Source organism: Zonotrichia leucophrys, chromosome 4A (genome assembly GCF_028769735.1).
Source record: "Zonotrichia leucophrys gambelii isolate GWCS_2022_RI chromosome 4A, RI_Zleu_2.0, whole genome shotgun sequence".
In the NCBI taxonomy this organism is placed as follows: Eukaryota; Metazoa; Chordata; class Aves; order Passeriformes; family Passerellidae; genus Zonotrichia; species Zonotrichia leucophrys.
In genome coordinates, this window is record NC_088174.1 from 5908420 (window position 1) to 5932641 (window position 24222).

General features: G+C 37.2%; 1 long non-coding RNA gene across 3 annotated transcripts; it reads left to right on the plus strand.

Moving 5' to 3' along the window:
* The first annotated feature begins 1105 nt into the window (after positions 1 to 1105).
* LOC135447723 (uncharacterized) lies at positions 1106 to 22677 on the plus strand. Of its 3 annotated transcripts, XR_010440265.1 has the most exons (7): positions 1110 to 1147; positions 4005 to 4075; positions 11865 to 11949; positions 12052 to 12149; positions 12250 to 12650; positions 21390 to 21424; positions 22340 to 22677. It is a non-coding gene; the product is annotated as an uncharacterized LOC135447723 (long non-coding RNA). The 3 variants fall into 3 exon arrangements; XR_010440266.1 differs by lacking the exon at positions 21390 to 21424; XR_010440267.1 differs by lacking the exons at positions 4005 to 4075; positions 11865 to 11949 and having other exon boundaries at positions 1106 to 1147.
* The last annotated feature ends 1545 nt before the right edge of the window (positions 22678 to 24222 follow it).

The following is a 24222-nucleotide window of genomic DNA, read 5'->3' on the forward strand; positions in this document are numbered from 1 at the left end:
TCAAGCCTAGAATGAGACTGTAGTTGTGACATTTCACAGTCTTCTCATAGTTAATTTTCATTGGGAGAAGTGATGGTTGATGGATGATGTTGAACCACAGTTACTTTTGTGTTTATATAGACAGAAGATTTTTTTCTTTGGAATTTCAGCTAAACCAAAAGTGTGTTCTGTTTTTTTAATCCAAATCTCACCCAAATATTACTTGGATTTACAGTAATATCTACACATATAAAAGCCAGTTAAAGGCCTTTGAAGCTCATTCATTAAAAAGAATCCTTGTAGCACATCACAGGACAAGGAAAGATAAGAAAACAAGTGGGAATAATTTTTCTGCCTTTCCTGTCAGTTTGTTGAATATATTCCACTTTTCTAACTTGCAAAACATGCTGTTGCCCCTAATGGTAATGTTTTTTTCATAACAAGAGCATAAAGCCTGCGTTCACTTTATTGATCTGTCTAAGGTTTCAGATATGGACATATAATGAGTTCATTATATCAAACTGATTCCAAGTAAGTATCACTAATGTGTTTCTGAAAATATTTTCCATGTGGTATTTTCTTCTGACAAGATTCATTCCTTTTAATTTTGTAGCAAGAGTATACAATAGATCTGTAGTGGCACTGGTGTTTGTGAAAAAATAATTTCTAAATTACAAGCTTCAAGTATGGCAAAGCACATCTGTGTAATTTGCCAGCAAGCAAGCTGATACAACCATGGCGTGTTCCTTACCTGGCAAATCAGAGAAAAGGAAATATGTATGTTTTAAATATCAACTAGTATCTACTTAGGAATAACTCCTTATTTGTTTCATATTAAAATTTGTGACACAAATTGAATTAATCATTAATACATTTCAGAAAAGATGCCTGCTTACAGGAAAAACTTTTTAATTATGTGTTTCTTTGTCAGGGGATAGATTGTAAGAAAATAAAGATCGTGCAGAAGGTAATCTCACCCCTGAGGAGTTGCAGCTGTGCCAATCACCAAAGATCAGGAACAGGCCTGCCCTTAACAGGCCACAGCTGTGTGCAGTGAGGATGAGTGCTATAAAAGCTGGTGGAGAAGAGAGTTGGAGTTTGTTGGTTGTGCTGTAAAGAAGGAGGAGTCAGTGCTGTGAGGAGCTGACCCTGAGAACTCACTAAGAAGGTATGGAACTTTTGTAATAAGATGACAACATTTCTTTGCAGTTATTCATAAAGATATGCTCAGGATGTTGGCACTTAAACTGGATTCACAAAACTGTACCTCCAGTCCAGTCTTCCACTGAACTTAGATACAGATCAAAGACATTGGATTTTTATATTGAATGGTACCTTCTTATAGAATTATTCCTCTGCCTTTATTATAGATATGAAAAGTCCAGGGGCCTGTTCTTAATAATAAAAACATCTCCCTCTAAATGGAGGGAGACTTGAAATTAGATATAAAATTTATTTGCCAAGAAACACTCTGCAAGTTAATAACTACAGGTTTCATTTATGGAAATCTACAAAATTGAACTGAGTGGAAATATCTGGGTAAATACTTAAAACTACAGAAAATCTATCCAATTAAAGATGCATGTCCTAATCCCACAATCCTACAGGCAAATATATTTGCTTATTTAAATAGTCTCTATTAAATTCCAGTAAGTTTAAATACCTGGTAACCTATTTATTCATTTGCCTCATTGTTTTATGGTGTTCTAACTCTAAATTATACATATTTGGTTATATTTGTAAAGGTTTGTTGTCTCCCAGAACTGGAAAGTAGTGAAATTAAGTCACCAGGTGTTTTACATTGGTTTTGTTTGATTCTTATTTTTACAGTGAGAAAAATAAGAAAGCTAGCTAATAATGAAGAGTCAGTCCATGCACTGCAGGAGCAGGCTATTTACCAATCCAATACTTTTAGAAGAAAATAATTACCTTTTTCTTCAGGCAAAGGCAAGGGGGGCAGATTTACCCAATACTTAAGACCAAATTGCTTTTTCAAAATAGGGAGAGAAATATGTTTCCTGTGGCACAATTGACAACAAAACTCCCATTCCAAATTCTAAAACACTGGATGATATAAAATTTGCAGAATCAGGATGCAGCATTTCTGAGGAGTGAAAAAATTCATAATATCTTGAATATCTGTTTCCAGAAAATGTTTCATTTATTTACTTTCAAAACTCTCCCTTCCATGAAAGTTCCTAAATCAGTGATGTCTCAGAGAAAAGAAATAACTAAGAAAATAAACAAAACTGAATGTAATGAACAACTGTTGTGAACAAAAAGACTTCAGATACTTCCTGATTTACTCCAGTGCTTGGATAAACTGAAATGTATCTCCCATTTATCCAGACCAGGCAGTGGGACTGGAACATGCTGAGTTTTGAAAGATACTGTGATTGAGTGTCAGCTGTAAAATTTCCTTATTTATTATTTAGTCAGCACCTGAGTGGTTAAGCAATAGATGATTAAGAGTTATGTGTAGCTATAACAGGTATTCACAGAGATATCATTTTAAAATAAAAGCTTGCAGGATATCTAGAAGTCGATGGGATGGCTAGTAATGGCTAATATTATTTCTGTTTTTTCCTGAGCTATGTCCCCAAACTCTTTCTGAATATAGCTTTCCAAATGGTGTAAAAAACAGAATGTAAATAATTCCTATACTTTATAATGGATAAATGTTATTTCTCAATTTTATATTTAACATGAATGAATGATAATTCATCTATGTATGGTATTTTGAAATGACAATATTTTCTGGCCCACTTTCTGCTTGCTAGGCATTTTCTACAAATGGATTTTATATAAAATGCTTTAGTTTAAACTAGATTAAACACTGATATTCTGTTATGTGGATCAATACATAGAACTGTTAGAATAGAACTTTCGGGCACAACTTCTGCCAATTGTTCATTTTATTACCATCTTTCTGGGAATATATTCTATGATCTGCTTAAAATTTCTGTGGTAACCATGGCTGTGCATTTAGCACTGCAGGAGGATTTTGCCAGTAAGTTTAGTATGGTGGTATAAAAAAAGGAGAATTGGCTGAGGGTGGGGAAAGCTAAATGGGTCATTTCTCTAACTGATGCTCTGACATTACAAATGTGCTTAGTAGTGCATTTTTTTTTCTTTCCCAGATGATCCCATCCCTTCTATCCCTCATGAGCCAAATCTGAATCTCAGAATTGTGAAATCTTTCTAACTTTGGGCTCCCACTGGTGGGAGCTTGAGCAAGGAAGAGTTAGTGGAAAGAGTTAGGATTTCCTCACCTCTCAAAAAGTAGAGGGAAAATTGCCCTCTTTTTCAGCTGTAGTTTTGTACCTGTGATTCAGCTGAAGTTGGAATAGTTCCCTTATTTCCTCTGTCTTTACCAGTACAATTGTGCATGTGTGTTTATTTATTATTTTGCTACTCAACATCTTCTTTTAACATTATTTTTCTTCCTCTCCTTTTGCTTTAAATTTATGTTTATCTCATTTTAAAAGTACATGCAGAGCTGTCCACAATTATCTGCTGTCCTGCTTTGCTGATGAAATTGGGCATGTCTGGAAATAGAAATATAAAACTGAGTCAAAAAACAGGGGTTTTTTAGACAGCTGTGCAGGATCTCTGACAGAATATTTGCACAGAATAATGCTGTTCTAATGAAAGGTGTTAGGGTTGTGATTTTAGAATATCACAAGTTCATCTCTCTCTAAAATACCATTTAAAAATTAAATGCACACTGACTGGAAAAATGCAGGCTATATTTGAAAGAGTGTGTGCTTTGTGGAGAGCAATTTCAAGCAAATTCAAGACAACTTCATGTAATTGACTATAACTTTTTGGTTGTTAGATAATAGCTGAGGTAGTTACACATGATTGTAACAAAAATGTAGCGAATTCAACACTGCATTTGTAGTGGAAAGTTTTTCTGTCCATCTGATACAGCAGTTTACAGTACAAAGTGAAATTACAAGCATTGACTTAAATGCAGAAGCTCAGTAAGTGACTGACTGTCCTATTTCTTTCTGATTAAACAGATAATTTGTGTGTCTGTCATCCTATGGGTACAGGCAGTGCATGCCCCAGAGAAGCTGAAGTTGCATTAAAGGTCAGGAAACCTCAGGAGGTAAAACTCCTACCTGTGAGCATTTGAATCCATCACTGTGTTTGGGCCCCTAAACCACTGACCTCTTCCTCTGAGGTTTTAATGCTTTTAATTTTCTGTGTGCCACAAAAGTTTAGGAAAATTCCCACTAAGAATTGTCATGTTATTGCAGGCCAGCTCCCACATTGCTTTTGAAAACAAGTGGTGTTTGCCAAAACTTTCTAGTATGATCTTAGTAGGTAAGATGAAGTTTTCATAGTAAGTAAGTGCACACTCCAACAAGAAATATCTGTGTTGAAACAAACAAAAAAAAGTCCCTGGATGCACATTTACTTAAAGAACATGTCCTAAATTCTCATCAAAATATCATCTCGCATCAAAAATATTTCAGATTAACATTTTCAATATAAATGTGATTTGAGAGAAAATATTTTCCTTATTAAAGCCAACTTCATCAAGGAATGTACAGGCAACAGTGTAAGAATGACACCAGTGAGCTATTGCAAATCATGAAATCAACCACTTGCATTTCATGTTCTTTTGGAGAAAAGCATGATTTAAACAGAATTTCATCCCCTGAATGATAATTATGGCCAAGTAGGAGAAAAATTCCCATTCTTAAACTTTCAAAACAATCCCTGGTCTCAAATTCCACTGTGCATGTTGCTAAGGACAAAGCCCAACTCCTACTGAAACCAGCAGGAATGAGCTCAGACAGTGCAGTTGAGGGGGTTGTCTTTCCACAGAATTCAGGGGGAGGGAAATTAATGACAACAGATGTGGCTGAGCAACATTATATTATTGTCTTATAGCCATATGATTCTAGAACTTCAGTGAATCACTCTATTAAATTACATACATGTTGTGATTTTGTCTTTATTATTTCAATAAAGGAAGCAATCTAGGCTGCAATTAGGATGTTTTAAAGGCTGTTATTTTTTGGCTTCTTTAATAAGCAATTTTTGTCTATTAGGAATAATGACCATGTGTTTTCTAATATGAAAACATGAAATACTTTTTATATAAAGAACAGCTCTTCCTCAGGCACATAGGCACAACTTCCAGTTATGCAAATGAATGAGCAACTTCAAAACAAAAATTAGTCACATTAGCCTAAAAAAGGAACCTGGTGTATGTATAATGCACAGAGAGGCACAAAATATCTTGGAAATGTGACTTTGACTTTGAATGATGTAACTGATTGACTTTGTTTTGTATGCAGGAAACATGAGAGCTTAGCCATGTACTAATGTGAAAATTATAGGTTATTTTCAAATATATGTACATTTGATATGTGTGCGCATTTGTGCACACACATTATGTACATGGTAGGAATGTGTATCTGTCATACCCATGTCTGTACAACTTTTCTCTAACAGAATCAAATACACCATGAGGAAAACTTGTTGTGGGTTGAAAGGAACTACCAAGTGATTACCTGGCAAAATTCAACAGAATGATCAGCCTAGAAACTTAGCAAAAATTATTGCAGTGGAACAGTTTAGAGATTATCATTTGGTCAGCTCTGTCTCATGATACAGAGTGCAGGGAAGGGCTGTGGACATTGGACATCTCTAGGATGTCCAGCCAAAATAAAATAAAAGATACCTAAAGTGCAAGAATTGGACAGGAGGAAAAATACCTGAAGAAACTTCTCTTCCTATAGCCTTCTAGCAAGCTTGTTATATTGGATTACCCTGCCCCTGAAGTCTCCAGAGATTGTCTTAAATAAATAGTCTAATCATTAATTACCTGCCTATTTCAAACCAAGTTGAGCAGTGTTCTGATGCACATTATAGGTTTCTGACTTTAATTGAAAACAAAGGTGGGTAAACAATGAAACCACATGTTTATCAAGAGCCTATTTCCTGACAATCAAGAGATATGGTAATTGCAGCAGTACAAGGGCTGTTTGTCAAGATGCTTCATTGTTGAGTGTTTGTGTGCATCTCCTCCCATAAAACACAGGCAGTGCTGGCAACAGTGGGAAAAAATGTCCCTCCTGAGGCCAGCAAGGTAGGGCAGCAGTGGTAAAAATGTTCCTCTAGAGGCCAGCAAGACAGTCTGTTCCACAAAGCTTTACTGAAAAGATGTAGTTGGAAATATTCTCCAGACAGGTCTCAGGGAAGTGGTTTCAGAGACTCGAAAAGGAAAACTGTCGTGGGAGGAAATTAGCATTTTTATATGTTATTAAATGCAAATAAAATAACTTCTAATAAGCAAAATTCTATGTAAAGATCCCCAAAGGACTTATGGCCATATTTTGAGACACTTAAGTGTAAAACACAAACTGGGAAGGTCCCTACAGGAGATCTTTCAGGAGAATATTTTGTGCCAAAAGGGAAAGATGGCCAAGATGCATTGAGTAGGACTTTTACAGATAGACAGCTACAATTTAGGGGAAAATGTTCTATTTTAAAGCTTAGACATTTCAATGCAGGAGTTGGAGCTCTTTCCAAAATCTTATTCTGAATGCATCACTGCAGAGACATTTGCTGAAAGCAGACAAATACATGATTAGGTACCAAGGAAGCAAGCTGGATGACAGGTAATGCACTTTGATAAGTGAGTGTGTCAGAAGAAATCACTGTGCATAAAGCTGGGGCAGAACTGTTAGGTCTTCACTAATAGCCTGTTTCTTTAAGAATTAGATTCTGTGATGATTAGAAGGTTGCAGCATCTTAGTGTCCCTTGCTTAGAAGCTATGCTGCCTGATGTAGGTGTGCTTATCTGTGTGCATGAAGTAAAAAATCATTATGCAGATTTGAAATGTCCTTTCTGTGGTTTAATGGCATTCAGAAATGATTGTTGATCTGACATTGCTTTTAAAAGTAAAAAAAAAAAATTGATCTGGTAAATATAATTCTTTCAAGAAACTTTCCCACTCTAGACTAGACATAACTAGTCACCCGTTTGTTCCTCCTCCCCCCCCTTTAAAAATGTCACAATTCTCTGGTTCCTGATGTTTTCCAATTAAGTTCTTCACATTCTAGATGTGGAACATCTGTTCCTTTTATTTCTTCTCCCATCTTGGGAAATACATTTGGTTTACAACCAGAGAATTAATTCTGCTCTTACCTTTACAAATATCACACAATCCTTTGATGTCAAACCAGTAGCTCTCATATACAACTGACTGCAAAGCTAGAAGATGGATTGACTTTTTAAAATTTCTTAGCCAATCCCATCTTTTTTTCTTTTTCTTTATTTATTTTTCAAATAATTATAGAGACCAGGTGTTCAGATGACATAAACCTATCACATTCCATTCTTCTTCCATGTTTCCTCATTATTTTATGCCTAATGAAGATTCAGCCCTGCTGTTGTGGAAGAACAAAAGCTAATGTGATTGTGTTTGTTAACCTGCTTGAGCATGCAGCAGCAGTGCTGATGGCATTAACAGAAATGAGTACACCTTGGGAATTGCAGTTTTTACTTAATTACTGCTGTACAACCAGCTGGGAAAACTCAGTTTGTTTTTATTAAACTTCTGAAAGTTCTGTGCATGTAAGGAATGCTTAGGTGCCTGAAAACACACACAGTACAAACAGTAGATTATATTATGCAGGGGATTAAATACACAAAAACCAAAACACACAAAAAGGGTGAAAAGCAGTCTGCCAGAACCAGTGCTATGACACCACAGCCATGGGGTACCCCAGACTTTGTACCCAGCTAAGAATTACATGAATTAAGGACTTCACAAAACATTGTGAGATAATCCCCAAAGTAAGTAACAACTAATAACCAACTGGCCATTGTCTCTGCCTGAGAGCTGCTTTTGTTGGCATTTCTACAGCTTCTCTAAACTGTCTTAGGAAATACTCTTCCTTACCAAATATTTCTTGCTAATTCTTGTGCCCTGTGAAGATCACTTCTATATGGTGCTTGTTGAGTTCTTCCACCATCTCTGAAATACTGTGGGCAATGTCAATTTTTCAAGACATCCAAACATTCAGAAGCTTGGCAAAAGCAAGCTCACCTAGCTCTCCCTCTCCTCCCCTAGCACACATCTGGGTCCCTGTGTGATCTACAGGTCCCACAGAAATAGAAATCAATTCTAAAGAGAAGCAATTATTTTCTTCTTGTTGTGGCCAACTCATGTGAATTTTGATGTGCTCTTCAGATAAGGGAGTGATACTTTTCCATGGAAAAATGGATGAAACAGATTCTCTTTTAGGATACTATGAGCTGAGCTGCAGTGGCTGAAATGTGCATTGTTTGCTATTTATTGCCTCCCAAATCCAATATGATAGAGGTAACAGAGAAAAAAATCTGTATTTACAAATACCTACATTAATTTCTAAAGTTTCACATTATGTATCTTTTCTAGAAATATCTGTTACTACCTTCATCATTAGCTTTATAATTTTCATTGTTTTTCTGAAGTTTGTGGGAGAATAAATTTCTCAGATTAAAGCAATGTCAATAGAAGTTCACTTTAATGACAGACCTATTTTTCTGTTTTTAAAAATAACTCCATTGTCTTTCCTCTGCTATCTTTGTCAAAGCATTTATTTATGTTTAATTTTCATTTAAGTCCCTGTCTTAAAAAAGCTGAATTGGTAACTTGCTACAACTATTAAGAAAGACAAGGCTATTATACCCCCACTTAACATTCTCCACAAAATTTTTTGAAATATTTTCATGACCAGGATTGATGACATTTAAACCCCATCCTTCTTGTGATCTTTCATGTGGAGAACTGCAGCCTCTCTTTGATGATAAAAAAGTTAAACTAGCTGAATTTAAAGCAGGTTCAGCTCTGGCCATGAGTTACTGTAATTGTTTTCAAACACCTTGATTTAAGATAACTTGCCTGAGAGCAATGCGATATAAATGGCATTACTTGATTTTTTAAATAGTAAGTTCACTTTATCTTATGACTATCTGAATAAGCTAGGTATGGTTTTATACAATCACTGAAATGGAAGTGCTTAGGTGAAAGACCACAAGCATGAGCAAACATCTGGTGTCAGAGCTGGGCTGAGGCTGGGAAGTTTCCTTTGCCCTGCCAGAGCCCTCATTCTCTGTGGCTTTTACTCTGTGCAATGCTGTTTATTTCTTAATTTTGCAGAAGGTACCCAGGATTTTTAAAATATTTCAAGAAACAAGAACTAAATTGATCGTATTAATTTCTGGGGCAGAAGGTAGATAATAAGTAACTTTCTTAATGACATAAAAGTTTTATGTTCTGCAGAGTCCATTAGGACAGGTTCTAACAGAGTCAGCTAGATCACCTCCAGTTTGTGGTCTGAGGCTCTGACAGGAAAGCACACCTGGATTTGGGATGTCTTGAAAAGTTGTAAATTCATGAGGGATATTTGCTCTTGTAGACTTTTGGGAAAGAATTTGTCACTTGTCAGTTATGCCAGCTGCACAGGGGCGATGAGAACCCGTCCCTCTGTCCACTGCTCCTCAGAGGAGTTGTAGGTGCCTCCTGGAACATGCTCCATCTCCCAGAGATGGATATTCCTTGCCTCATAGATTCTGCCACTCATTCATCTGAGTTTTATAGGTCCAGTGGTCCATTGAAATAACCCATTGGAATACAGATATAAATCCTTGTTTTATTCCTTAATGATGTGAGTTCAAGAAGCCTTTGGACAAGACTCTCAATGACTCTCGGGGATGTCCTGAGCAGGGCTAAGGGTTGGTTGGGCTCTGTGGTCCTTGTGGGTCCCTTCCAGCTCAGCTGATTCTGTGAGGCTGCAGGAGAGGAGGATTCCATTCATGTTAAATTCTGGTTCAGACAAAGCAGATTACCAACAGAGGGAAAACTTGGAATTTCTGATAATCTTGCTGATTATGGCTACAAAATAGGAACAAATTAATCTGAAATTTGATTAGATGTAGCAGTATGTGGTTAAAATGGTAATAATCAGTAAAGAGAACTTACAGACTAGTGCAAAACCAAGAAAAATCATGTTCTAATGGTGTTAGTTACCAAGTTTTACTATAGCCTGCTAATAGGTTTCTTGTTAATGTGAGAGTTTCTTTCATGATATTGGGAAGCTAAGAGATTCTTGGCTACTAGTTCTTTATATTTTTTCTTAGTGTAGGCCAGTTTAAGTGCAGAATCCCTTTTATTTGAAGCCTTATGAAAGAGGAGATTGGAGGATTGGCACCAATGTTTGCTGACTCTGTGCTCCCATGGCACAAGCTCTGTTGTATTTTAGGAGATGAGTGTTCAGAGATTTTCAGAAATCTGTCTTTTTAACAATTCCACTGATGACATCTATAAATGCATTTTAGAGAATGCTATCACTTTGGCAAATCGGACCTTTCAAGTGACTTTTAGAGCGCCATTAGAAAGAATTTTCATTAAATAAAAACCTAATCAGCAACAGTTTCTGGCTTAGTTTTACATTCTGAAGCTTATGAACAAAGATGGTGTCTGCAAAAGTGAATTTTGTCTTCAATCCAGGACTGGTTTTGGGGTTCACCTTTCTGAACAGTGAGTAACACATCCCACATTAATTATTTTCATCAGGAAAATGTTGTCTTGCAGTATTTTACAAGAGAAAATAAAGTCAGGGACAGTTTACAGTGTCAAGTTGATCAGTTGACTATATGGAAAAAAACAAAGCTACAGCTATGTCAAAATTATTAATAGAGTTACACAACCTCCATGCATCTGGTTCAGGTAAAACAGTGGCAGAATGAATAATTGAGGTTTTGTCTACCATAAAAATTCAATATGTTTAAAGTGCTGACTCTTCATTTTCCTGCAAACATTACATTTCCTCCTAGGTGATGTAATTTGTCATTAAATAAAGAAAAAGGAAGACAAAGATCTGAAAAGGATGCCATATATTTTTGCCATTCTAGGTCTGGTACATACACAGAATTGAAATTTTTTTTTTTTGTTTTAAGGATAATGTCAACACTTTTTAAACAAATAAAGACTAACAAAAATTGTAATATTTTGAATCACTTTTTAGATCTATTTTTGCTTTGTGACAGTATGAAACAGCAGCAGTCTTGGCTATTCTTATTGACTGAGGTTTATTTATGACATGTGCTTGGGTGTTATTTATTTCCATCTGTAAGCACTTTGTCCTTCTTATGCCTCTTAAAATTTGCAACCATGTTTCCTCGAGGTATAAATCAGAATATGAGGCTGTTCTTTGGGAATTTAACTAACCTACAAATTCACACACTGAATTGCTTCTTCTTGAGGTGGTTTTCATGGAGTTTTTAAAAATATATTCAATAGGGGACAATCTAATTTGTTGCAGAGTAACAAATGTATTTATTTATTTATCACGATGCACCCTACTGACTTGAAAAGTCTTCTGAAGCTTTAAAAACTTTATCTTTGCTTTGCTGAAATTGTAATAATTTATTAGAATATTTTCATAGGTTCTGAAAAGGTTAAAAGAACAGGATCTATTTAAGAGTTTCAGTTACTGTGCTCTTTTAAACTTTTCCTTTGTTGAGCTTGGGGTTGGTTACTTTTATTCCATCTTATTTCCTTTACTCCTTTTTATTTCTTTTTTTTTAACAACCATTTCTACTGCATGCTAGCATTGCTGCCATAGATGTTAAAGACTTCAAAGTGTGATTTTGCTCCTGGAAAAGCTTTCTGACATTTGCAGGTTGGAATGCTGTGCTGTTTTTGATGCTGAGCATGTGCTGAAAAGCAATCACAGGAAAAGTATTTGCCAAATGGCATGTTGGAACTACAAATCTTAAAGCACCTTGTGCCCGTGAGAACTTGCCAAAACCTTTCTGATTAATTTGCTGAAGCATTTTGCTCCTGCTATCTCAGCAAATATTTACCTTGCAGGAGTCCCTGGTGTCCTGGCACGGCTGTTGGGGATCTCTGTGAAGTTTGAATGTGTTTCCACTTTTACTTCTGCAAATGCTGCAGAGTAAGCAGGCACTTAGATACTATGAGATGATGTACTTTTGAAAGTTTTTCTCTGTTTCTCCAAGTTTTATGAGGCTTGTTGTTTAGGTCTTGTATAAACCAGTTTCAGGCTCAGGTGTGAAGTATCAGAGGAGCTGAATTCCTGATTCAGGATGGTTTCATACCTGCTGAGTGGAGGTGTCCTGAAAATTGCTGATAAAGGTTAGCCATTTGCAATAGTGGTACCTAGTAACATCTTATTAAATATTGGTTTGCCTTTTATTCTGGGAAAGCTTGCTTATCTCTTGTTCTTACTTTCCAGGATAATAGCCTGCATAAGGAAATCAAATTGCCTAACAAGTAGCTCTTCTGTGGAATAAACTAATTACCATTGTAATTGATTGCTTCAATTGCCTGAGACAGTTTAGGTGCACTCAGGTCCACGTGGTGTGCAGGGCTTGGCACAGGTGTGGGATCAGCATTCTCACCATGGTGAGCTGGATTCCATTTCCTGGACACTGGATTTCCATTGGGTTCTGTGCAGACACTGCCCTGAGGGCTCCGTTTCACAGGGATGCTCTTCTGAAACACTTGTCATGATGCAAAAGCCACTGGTTATTGATATCACTGTGCCATCACTGAATGGGGAGCATGGCAGAATCTTTCTTCCCAAGGAACATTGGCAACTTGATTATTGTGAACCAGGAATGACATAACAGCCAGGTAATTTCCTTCAAAGGTTTCACTTTCGATTTTTGAAAAAAAATAAAAAGGAAAAAATCCATATTGAGATATAAAGGCAGTATCACAAAGTATCACAAATTGTCCTTAAAAACACCTCAGAAAAAAGAAAAAAAAACACCAACTTTTTTTTTTGTACACCTTCAAAAATATTCTTAATAAGAGTGGAAAAACTTTTTTGAATCAACGTTTCTTACATTGGCCAGAAAATAAAAACTCAGGAAAAAAAAACCCAACCAACCAAACAAAACAAAAAATCCCCACAAAAACTCAGAAACAAACCTCTCAGAAAACCTTCGCAATGCAGTGCATTTCTTTTATTATCAAAATCTGGGCACTTAGTGAAATTGTAGTTTGAAAGGGACAAAGAACTCCAGAATGTGATTCCAGATGTACCTCTCACATAAACATCTGCCTTTGATTCCTCAAAACACTGCTATATTTGAGGGTCTTAGTCTTATTTATTAAAGTGTAGGAGTAATTATAATTATATATACAACTGCAAAAATTAGCTTTCATTGATATTATTGCCTACTCTTGTGTTCCTTTCCTTGATAGTAAGAAAGAGATTTTAAGTTGTTTTATCGTCTTTATGTTGAGCAGCCTTTCAGCTGAGTTTAAGGGCAGCTGTGTGTTTGATCCATGTGGCACAGTTTCAGGATGGATAAAGCAATAGGTGAGAGCATTACCAGAACAAAAGTAAACCTGAACTGTGTGGAAGTCATTTTCTCACTCGTTGAAAACAAATTTTTAGAAGTGCATTTATGTGTGTGTTTGTGTGTGCATAGGCTGAAATTCACATGGCCTAACTACATTGCAGTTACAATAGTGGAATTCTTAGGGATCAAGCTCCTTGGGACATGTGAAATGTGGAGCACTCTGACCACATTCATGATAAAACCAAACTCTGGAATGAGATCACAGACAAAAACATCTCAGCCCTTTGATGTCTTCACCTGCTTTTTTGGTGGTTTGCATCCCTAAAGTAATGCAATTTTCTTCTGAGCTTCTTCTGGCTAAGACAATTTTGTCCTAATTACAGGCCAGAATTTGGACTCCCAGCTGTGATTGAGACACAACTGTAAGATTAATTTTATATAATTGCTTCTAATCTTTTCTCAATGTGGTCAACACACACACACAAAAAATCTTATTGCAGCCGACTAGCAAAATACTGCAATGTGAGTACAGTTTCAATACTTAGGAATCTTTGAAATTATGGTTAATAAGTATTGTGGAAAAACCCTTAACAAGTCTATTTTCAGACTGCAAGGAGTTCTGGTACTGTTGATTTTTTGTGATTTCTCAAATTCGTACAAAAGGGAAGGACTCAGTTTTTATATTCCTATAGTTTTGCAGAGCTAAAACTTTTTTTTTTTTTTGCCTGTGTGCTGGATGTACAAGTGATCCACAATATAAATTCATGCTTCTTCTCAGTCCATACAGAAACACAACACCAAGGACTGTGTGTTAAACACAAGACTGAAGAGCTGTTTGGATGTTTCCCCAAGAAAATAATAATTGCCTTCAAACTGTAGCAGCTCAGGCAGAGTGTCCATTAGGCTTAAAACAGCTCATTTGGAAGTTTTTTTATTTTGTCCTAAGGAATTTGAAGGGTTGACAGCTTTATAAAGTGCCAGGATGCAGCCAATGCCACAAATTTGTTCAACTCACAGCAAGCCCGTGCTTGGCTATGGCAGCAAGTCAAAGGGATAGAAATTTCTGGTAATGTTTATTATTTGTATTACAGGAGGGCCTAGAGGCTCTGATTGGGGATGGCATCCTTTATGCTGGAGGCTGTGCATAGCTACATGAACTAATCTCTGCTTGGGAGAACATGCAGTATGAGCAATAAACAAAATAAATAGAAACAAGGGTAAATAGAATTTTAAAGGATTAGGAGCTGGGAAACAATAATTACATGTGTCTGTACAGGATCTCTATACAGTGACTCTTATTTATCCTACAATCATAATTGTACCAAAGCAGCATGCTGTGGGGAAAAAATATTGTTTCGGAACTAACATGTTTGTAAGAAATAATTTAACTCCTCATTCTGCTACAGTCTTGCTGTTGTGCTTTGGAAGACAGAGAATTTGAACAGTAATGAGAAGTAAATACAGATAAATATCCCATGGGAAGTAAAAATTACTTTCAGAATGTCACATTCTTCAGAGCTGGATAGTAAAGAATTATAGAAACTTTGATGTAGTTGCTATGAGTAATAAGTTTATTTTACTTTTAATCAGTCTTCAGTGGGTGAATTGAAAAGTATGGTGCATGATGGGATTAGCAAAACTGGATTTGAAAATGAAATTCCACTCACTGTGAGAGAGAAGTTATAGGCAAAGAAAGAAATGAAAAATAGCAGTGATGGGAAGACCAATATTGTAACATTAATTTAAAGTGTGGTGAGTGGAAATGAAATGTATTCAATATGAATTTTGAGTTTATGCAGTTCCTCTTTAGCAAAAGGAGAGTTCTGTACCTCCTGTAATAAAGATTTATACAGATGGAAAAACACAAGAATTCTTATAAAAATAAAATATATATTGAGATCAGGCAAGAGTGGAGAGACACAGCAATTGACTCATAAGACTAAATTTGAAAAGTGATTAGTGATTTAAAGAGAAGTGATAATATATTCATTTAGTGAATATATATATCACCTATAAGTGATAAAATCAATGAGCTTTTTTAATTTCAAAGCATGCATACTTATAATTGCTTTCAATGGGGAAGTGAGTTCATTTGTATATATGAATCTATGTACCTATCTGTTCATCTAACCATACAGGAAAGTTAAACTCAAGAAAATCACTCCAGTTGATAAAAATAACTGTTGGGAATACCTGTCAAGCAGATAAATGTTTCTACTGAAGAGGCCAAAAATATTTTCCCACAACACGATCTACAAGGAGGAGTAATGAGGTAGTAAAATGCAGTATAAAACAGAAAATCACAGCACACTCCTTACAGAAATTTTACTCTCATTTCAGGGTTCAAAGAGTTCTAAAGAGAAATATAGTTTTGGCAACCCATGAAGAATGTTAGAAAATAATTAAATAACAGGATTCTGTAACCTAGGATTAAAGACCTGGTTCTTGACACAGTTATGTTGATGTGATAGATGTGGGAAATTGTAATTTCTGCCATTGAGTTTATAATGTAGACCTTTGTGGAATAGTGTAAGTGGTTTGTCCTGTATCTGAGGGAGAGACAGAGGCTCTAAATACCTAAAGTTTACCCTTCCTTAATAGCCAGAATAGATGTTTGGTTGCATTTATGGGTAACTGCCTGAGTTTGAAAAGTCAGATCTCTTCAAAAGCCAATTCCTAAAGCAAGTATTTGATATTACTGGGATGAATCAAAATGTGTGTGATTTTTTTTTTTTTAAAACAACTGTGATTTGCTGTTCACATTTTGTAACAGACCAGCACTGGGATTCTATCTGCCTGCTACGAAGTCATAATTAAAGTTATCCTTTATTTACTACCTAATTTAATTAACGTAGGATAAGAGCCATTTTGAAATAATAATCATGCCTTGAAAAAGTTTGGGATTTTCCCCCACTTAATAGTGAGTCAATACTCCTATGTACATTTAAATGTATTTGTCTATATTTTCCCAATAGTTTTGATCAAGGCCTGTTATGGATATTTCACAAAGCCAAGAGCAGCACTGAAGAGGATATTTCACAGAGACTCCCTTCCCTCTTCTCTCCCTGAGGAGACAAACAGCCACGTGGTTGCAGTAAATGTCAGAGGGAGTTTTGTAATGTTTTCCCTCTCAGAGTCCTTCAAGGAGTATTACCAGCTCCCAAGCTACTCCAAAATCACTACAATTTACAAACTCATTGCTGCAATTTTAGATTTCAGTGTAGTTTTGAGCAGTAAAAATTCAATGAGTTCACCTAAAATCCTCTGTTGTCACCACAATGGGAAATGCGGCCTGCTGGGAAGGATTGCCCACCTGCACTTGTACTATACTGTAAAGATGGATTGTTGATGAAGCTCTTTCTTACTTGGGGGATCAGGAAACCCCTGCTGAACTCTGCTGGCTGGAGTGGGAGGGTTTTGTGTATTGCTGGAAATTAACACACAGTGAAATCATACAAATTTACACAAAGCTTTCCTGTGTACTATCCTCCTAAACTCCTGAATCTTTGGATGCTATCTTGGTCCTATCTCGTGAGGTTCAGAGATTAATTTCTCCCTCCAGTGGCCCCATGTGACCAATTGGAGCTCTCTCTATTGAAGACAGCTGTTGCACTCCTTTGTATTCTTGGCAAGCAGATGGCAGGGTGATGGTACAGGAGAGTTAATAACTCCTTCAAACCAATCTAGTGCTTACTCTGATCCAAGAATTAATGTCTATTTGTGAGGGCTCTCTGTGTGCTGAAACACCCTCTGGTCACTTCCCAAAACTTTTCTGTTATTGTGACAGAGAGTGACATTCACATATCCCATGACTTGGCTCTTTATTGTGGAGATGGGTCATTTTTCTTCCTCTGGCTAGATTATGTTAATGAATTTTCTAAACATGGCCCTTGCTGTCACCATCTGCACCCTGGAGGCACTTGGGGTGGCTGCAGTGGCTTATTACCAAGGAGATGCAGAAAATCACATTGGAGTGCTTTGGCTAAAGCTGAAAACTCATGCCACTTTCCTGGGTTTTTTTTTGTGCTCCTTTGTTGCAGGGTGAGAATTAGTTGCATTTGCCACTTCCTTCAGCTGCACATGAAAATAGCAAACAATTTTTATCACATGCACAAGGCAACAACTTGGTGTGTGACTGACCCACAGCTTCAGAGCAGTGGCAGCTCTTTTTATGGAATATCCTCGTTATCCTTCTTCCATAAATATATGCCAGCCACAACCATCATGTTCTGATGGTTTGTGTGGCTTGTTATTCTGATTGCTTCTTACATTTCAAAACAGAAAACAGTGGTTTTCTTAGGAGTTTGATTTTTGGGTTTTTTTGTAGTGATTTGTTTTTTATGGGAACATAACAAATGGAAGAGATGAGATTTCTGACATTGTCTCTTATACTACCACACTGTAATACACAGAAGAACAGAGTGGAAACAGGTTTTTGAACTTCCTTTGGCCCTGGCAATTGGGCTACAAGTGCCTGGTCCTCTCATTTCATAAAGGGCAAGGCATCGTATTCTGTGATGGTCCTCTGAGTGACAAGAAGGGAAATGGCTCTTCAGAAGTGGACACAGAAATGCACTATGCCAGAGCCCAGGGAAATAAAAACATGATGATATACTTTAGATACACCTCCAGTGCATAACAGACCATTATCTAAACCACTTAATAAAGGGTGATGAAATTATGACCCTCAGCTCCTACCACTGTCTTCTACATCTCCAGTTAAATAACTAACAAATTCATTTGAAAGTCATGGGATTAGCAATTCAGATTACACTTTGCAGCAAATGAAAATACTGGCATTTAGACAAATCTAGTAGCAGGCAGTAATACTGTCTTAAGTTCTACAAATAAATTGCAGACTTCCACGTAATTAATAGCATTTACACCAAGAGCATTTCCCTTGCAGAAGGATACTGCTTTGATTTACCAGCTCTGTAACTCAGTTCTGGACATGGGAAATGGGAATGACCCCTCAGGTCACCTGAGTTCCTCTGTGCTGCTGGAGCAGGTTTTATAGCAGGATCCCTTCACACATCACTGAGCTGCAGCCACTTAGGCTGTCACTGGGCAATTAATCTGCCATGCACCCACCCATCATATCACTAGCCTAAAAAAGGGCACATTCAAGTGTGGGAAAATCAGTATGTCCTTGAAATTACCGCTGGCCTTGGCAGTTTGATAGGCAAATAACCTGCTGAGAGAAGTCACTTTATAATTGCTTTCATGCACTCTGCATAAGCTGAGAATCCAGGTAAGAGAGTTTAGGGGGTTATTGGAAAATCAGAGGTCATTTTTACTAGAGGAAAACAAATGGGAGGTGCTTTCAACAACGAGTGCATTTGGCTTGTTCCTTTTTAGGCTAATACATTCACTTTTTAGTCCAGAAGAGAATTGCCAAGCCTGTACAAGCTGTTTGATAATAAGTTATTAATTTCTGAATTATCTCTGTTTATTCATAACAGACAACAGCAAAATTAAGTTGATCACAATTTTTGCAAAATACTATAGGAAATTATGAGATATTCTATAAATATTTATTATCAGTACCTCATAGCTAGGATTTTTCATTGAGATGGAATAAAAAGTGAGTGAACAGCCAGGCCCAGAGTATGGTGATCCTTGGTGAAAAGTCTTTGTTACTGCCAGGTTCTTGTCTTTTGGGTTTTCTTCTATTTCACGGGGTGTGTGTTGGCTTATTTTTTTTTTTTAATTTTTAAGATCAGAATAATAAAAGACTATGTATGGTGTAGCATAGTATAGAAATGTCATGGGAATATTTTTAATTAATGCAATATGGTTTTGGTCTCCCTGTGATCATTGGCCGTTTTTCTGGGATTTCTGCAGTCCCATCAGAACTCACTTCTGCTCTCAGTACACTCTTGACAACTCAGGAAAGTTGGGCAAATGACCAAAGTCTTTCAATTCCAGCTGGCACCATTTCTGGAGAGAAAAGTGGAGTTAAAAGCCCACATATAGGGCAACCCTAAAATCCCTAAATTAGGTGGAGCACAAGTTAAAGCAAGAATGATTTTTAAAATTATTAGTCACTGCATCTTAAAAATATAGGCTTTCACATATTTTAAAACTTGCCTAGTGGAGATAACAGATGAAAACAGAACAGAAGTTACTGTCTGTCTCATTTGCAATTACACTTTCTTAAAACAATGGGAATCCCAATGGGGAATTAACAGTGTATTTCATTAAAATATTATCACTTCAGAATTCTGAGATAAAGTATTCTCTAATATTCAGTGATATAAAATATAATTTTCTGATATATTTTCTTTGTTTTAAGATGAACAATACATCCTTTCCAATTTTGATGTTTACTGATGGATGTCAAGGACTAAAAATTATTCCTGATGAAGGAAGGCTTTCTTGGGGAATTGTGCAGAAGACATGGAGGAAATGTGAAGGATATTAGTGAGCAGAGGAGGCTGTTTAAGCCCTGTTTAGGCAGTGTGTAGTGACATGCCAGCAGTGCTGTTCTTGCTGTGCTGCTGGGGATGGCAGTGAAGGTGCTTCATCATTGGGTTCCAATTAACCTTCATCCTCAATCAAAATAGAACAAATGTTTCATACCTGCTGCACATGTGGAAACAAAACCACAAAAACAAGAGAAAGAGAGCAAGACATCCTCATTTAGTCCTCATTTAATAAAAAGGGATGGGGAGATTTGGGCAGGTTCTGGGCTACTTTGCTGATAAGGCTTTTAAATTAGGAATGGAAAAAAGTGGTTTAACTAGGCAACCACTGTTCTCACAGGAAAGATGAGCAACAGGGTCTGGAGTCTCCTGAGCAGTCTCCAGGGTAACATTTCAGAACATGTTCCTGAAGCAGGAACTCAAAATCAGTTCTTGAAGTCGGAGGAGTGGAAGAGAGGATGTGAGCTTTCATCTGTGAGAGGGAGCTGTACAAAAGAGAGGGAAGCCAGTGATAGCCTTTAATTTCTAAGGTCTCTCTTCCTTACTTTTCATTGAGTTTGCTGCTTGGCAGGACCTGAGAGCCAGAAGATGTAATCTGTCCTAAAGGCACAGTAACCCTGATGCACCTGCTCTGGGGTACTTTGGAAATTCACAGTTGTGCTTTTTCAGGCCTCCCTCACAGCACTTGCAGTGAGCAGTTCTTTGCCAGCTGCCGGTCTGTCAGTGCTTTGTGACTCTTCATATTCTATTGCAATCACATTTCAAGGTCTCATGTTCTTTAAAAACACATTGTTTTTAAAGATCACATCCCCTCCAGGTTAAACCTCTAGGCCTGTACCTCTCTCTGCTTCTGACAATGCATTCTTTTTGCTCTGAGAAGTGCAGGATGACACAGTTGATCTAAACACAATGTAGTCCTTTGATTTCATGAAACTTGAGCAATATTAGAAGTGCCCACACGATCCCTCATGGGATTGCAGTCAAGAGGGGAAATTGCAAGGAACAATTGTGTGCACCTCAGCCTTTGACTGATCACGGCAGGCCAATGCAGAGTCTGCTGTTTGCCTTGACCTCACAGCACTGCTGCTCTTCCATCAAGGCTGAAAACTTGCTAGTTCCCAGGTTCCACACCATAATTCTAAATTTAGCAACCTGGCTGTGAACCTAAATGGGAGGTAGGAGCAGTTGTGCATGAAGTGGGAGGCTTCATGATGGGGGAGCTCGTGGCAGGCTAATAGAGTCATGATGGAACAACTGCACTAAAAGTCACACAGGCTACACAGCAACAAAAAAGCATTATTTCATCTCTAAGAAAGGTGATCTGTCCAAAATAGCACCAAAAATGTGCTTTGATCTCTTCCCTGGGAAGCAGATGTGGTGATTCTTGTATGTGCTTCTATCCCTTCTTATCTGTAATGGATCAATAATGCAGCAGGATTCCACTGGCCATCCTGCTGTCCTAAAAGCCATTCCTCAGGTGAGAGACTTGAAGAATTTGTGCCCCATTTACAAAAGAGGGAGAGCTGAATTTCTAGGCCATCATTCTGTCTTCCAAATTTCATGCTCTTCTCCTCTTGTTTAAACTTCACAGGGTATTAGTTGAGATTTTATGCTAAACTCTTCTGATTTTGTTACAGATATGGCAAAACAGCTGCAGTTCTGCTTTCTGGAGGCAAGTGCATTTCATTAGTGATAGAGTGACCCAAATAGATCCTCTGGCTGTCACACAGGAGCTTAAAAAGTTTCTTGTGTAGTGATTAAGAAACTGCCTGCCCCTTCATCTTCTTTTTCTAAAGAGTTTTAAATAATGTATTCCTCAAAAACTTGTTTATCAATAACAGGTTTAAAGCAATTTGAGGAAAAATGTGAGACCTTTCAGCAATCACCAAAGCTTTTTATGACTTCCATGAATTATTTTCCAAATTAAATATATGGAAAAATCTCCTCCTGCTTTTGCTGTTTTGACAGTGCTGAAAATCAATTGCTCCTAATCATTTCTAATTTGCACTTAAAAGCACTTACACTTAAAAGCAATTTTAAGTGTGATCCAAACCTGCTGGGATGTTAGGAATATGTTACCTCTGAATTCAGCCAGCCTGTTGCTGACTATAAATCTGTTAGATGCTTGTGTGGGCCTTACTGCTGAAGTTCCCAAGCACAGCTGTCCATGAGTTATCTCCCCCTGACACCTGCACAGGTCACAGATTTATCAGATACTGGAAAGCCAAGGTGAACAAAGCATCTGCAACACATCAAGAAATGTCCCAGTGCCCAGTGTTAGCCTTTAAGTACTAGTTAGTCTTACTTCAAATAACAATGTGCTTGGTTTGTTGCAAGGTGCAATTAAATTGTCTGAAGACTTCCAGGATTCTTCAAAGAGCACCCACTCATTTGTAATTCAAAATACATTTGAGTAGTAGCTCAAAACATATCATAACTGTTTCTTAAAGAAGGTAAACATTTGTGGAATGTCTTTCTTTTACTTCAAGAAATTTACAGTACAGAGCATTGAATGTATTTGCCTTCTGGTGACAAAGTGAGGGTGTTTGATTATGTAGAATTTAATGATCACGTCTCATTCAAACAGGAATGTTTCAAAAAGGACATTGGAGGCAACATGGATAGTGACAAAGAATCCCTTAGAACAACTGCTAAAGACTGAATTTAAGGAAGACCAAGAAATTATGTTAATAAACCACTGAGGAGCATCCCAGTATCAGAAACCCTACAGAGAAATGTTGTTTCCCCTCTAACACACTGGGATGTGATACTGTATGACACAAAAAGTAGCCTCTAAGGAATACTGCATTCTAAATATATTCTTGACACCAATGCACAACTACTTCAATCTGTAAATTTAGTTTTGGGTTGTTTCTTTTTTTTTTCTGTGCTAGAGGACATGATTGTGCTTGAATGGGAATTGAAGTTCATGTATGCTGCTGCTATCTTTTTCACTACCACAATCTAGTAATAGACTTTTATCTTTTATTGGTTATTGTTTGTAGTAGCTTCATATTTGCATTTTGTATTTTCACTTCAAACAATCAAAAGCAATAAGAAAAATCTTGTATCTGAATTTAATTTCCTCTTCTCGCCTATTAATATTCATGTTTCATGCCATGCATGAGCATTAAAGAGAAAATCCTCTTGGCTATGTGCAGTGAGACTTAAAGAAAGATCAAGGAAGATTCACTTCATGGGATTCTGCTTGGGTCACACAGAAGGGCAAAGTTAAGAAGGCAGCAGCGTGGCTTTCTGGCAGGAAGTCTGATTTAAATTGTGTCAAACGCTATTCCAATACAAAAATGGCTCCATACTGCTGTTGCTAATTAAAAAAAAAAAAAAAAAAGGTGGGTTACTGGCAATCCTGCTGATCAAGGGGAAAAGCAGACAGGACTGCAAGGAGCAGAAGAGCTATTTAGTGAGTTCCATGGTTAGGAAAATAATGTTGGCGCTTGGGTAATGCACGAGGCAGCGCCTCAGCCAAGGCAGGAGAAGGGAGCAGCCAGGAGGGGTGGCCGGGGTGGCCAAAGGGACCAGACAGTTTGCTGCAGCCCAGAGCTGCAGTCACTGAGCTGGCTGAAGCATCTGTATTGCACAGATGTGCAGGCAGAAAAGCATTTTTTATTTTATGTTTTTAATATTTTTTAATTTATGTTCTGTCTTCCCCAGTAATCGTTTGTTGTCTGATTAAGAAGTTAATTATTCGGTTTTATATTTGAACAAAAACTGTTGGTGTTTTCTTTCTAATGCAAAAGCTTTCTGGCCTCTGGGGAGCTCCTCTGCCTAGACTTAGAGGAGAAGGTCTGGGCAGATCCACTGCAAAGCTCAGACTGCTTCAAAGCCTTATCAAAGAGATTTTGCAGCTCTTTTACTGAGCCAGGCAGTAGCAGTGAACTCTCTCGGGTATATTATCATGGAGGTTTTTCTATATTTCTGGTCTAAATATGTTAATGATTCAGGTGACTGTTATCTGTCAGAATACCTGTATTAGGAACACAGGTATTAAGTTTCTTAAGGTCTCTGATATTATATTTGAATAGCAGAATATTCAACAAAATCATTGTGGAGAAAGTGAAGATTTCCCTGCTCTACCCTTACTGAATGTTTCCATTCTGCTCTTATTCAACATGATGCCTGCTGCTATTACTTCATTTGAACTCTCTTCAGCAAATTCCATTAGTTTCACCAGCTGTGACAAAGCCAAGGTGAGGTGCAAGCATTATTCTGACATCTTATCCTAAAGCAATTTCCTCTTTGTCATCCCTTTTCTCTCATTCACAAGGTTTCCTTTTCTGAGGCACACACTGGTGAGCCAGTCCTTGCATAATACTTAGCACAGCTAACTACACACAAACTGCTTATCTTAGGGCCTGTTTCTTTTGATTGCAATGTGCCCATTTTAGATAGAGTTTTCTGACTTGGAAATAAAGTGACAGCTGATTTTTTACCCCTTATTCCATGCTCCCT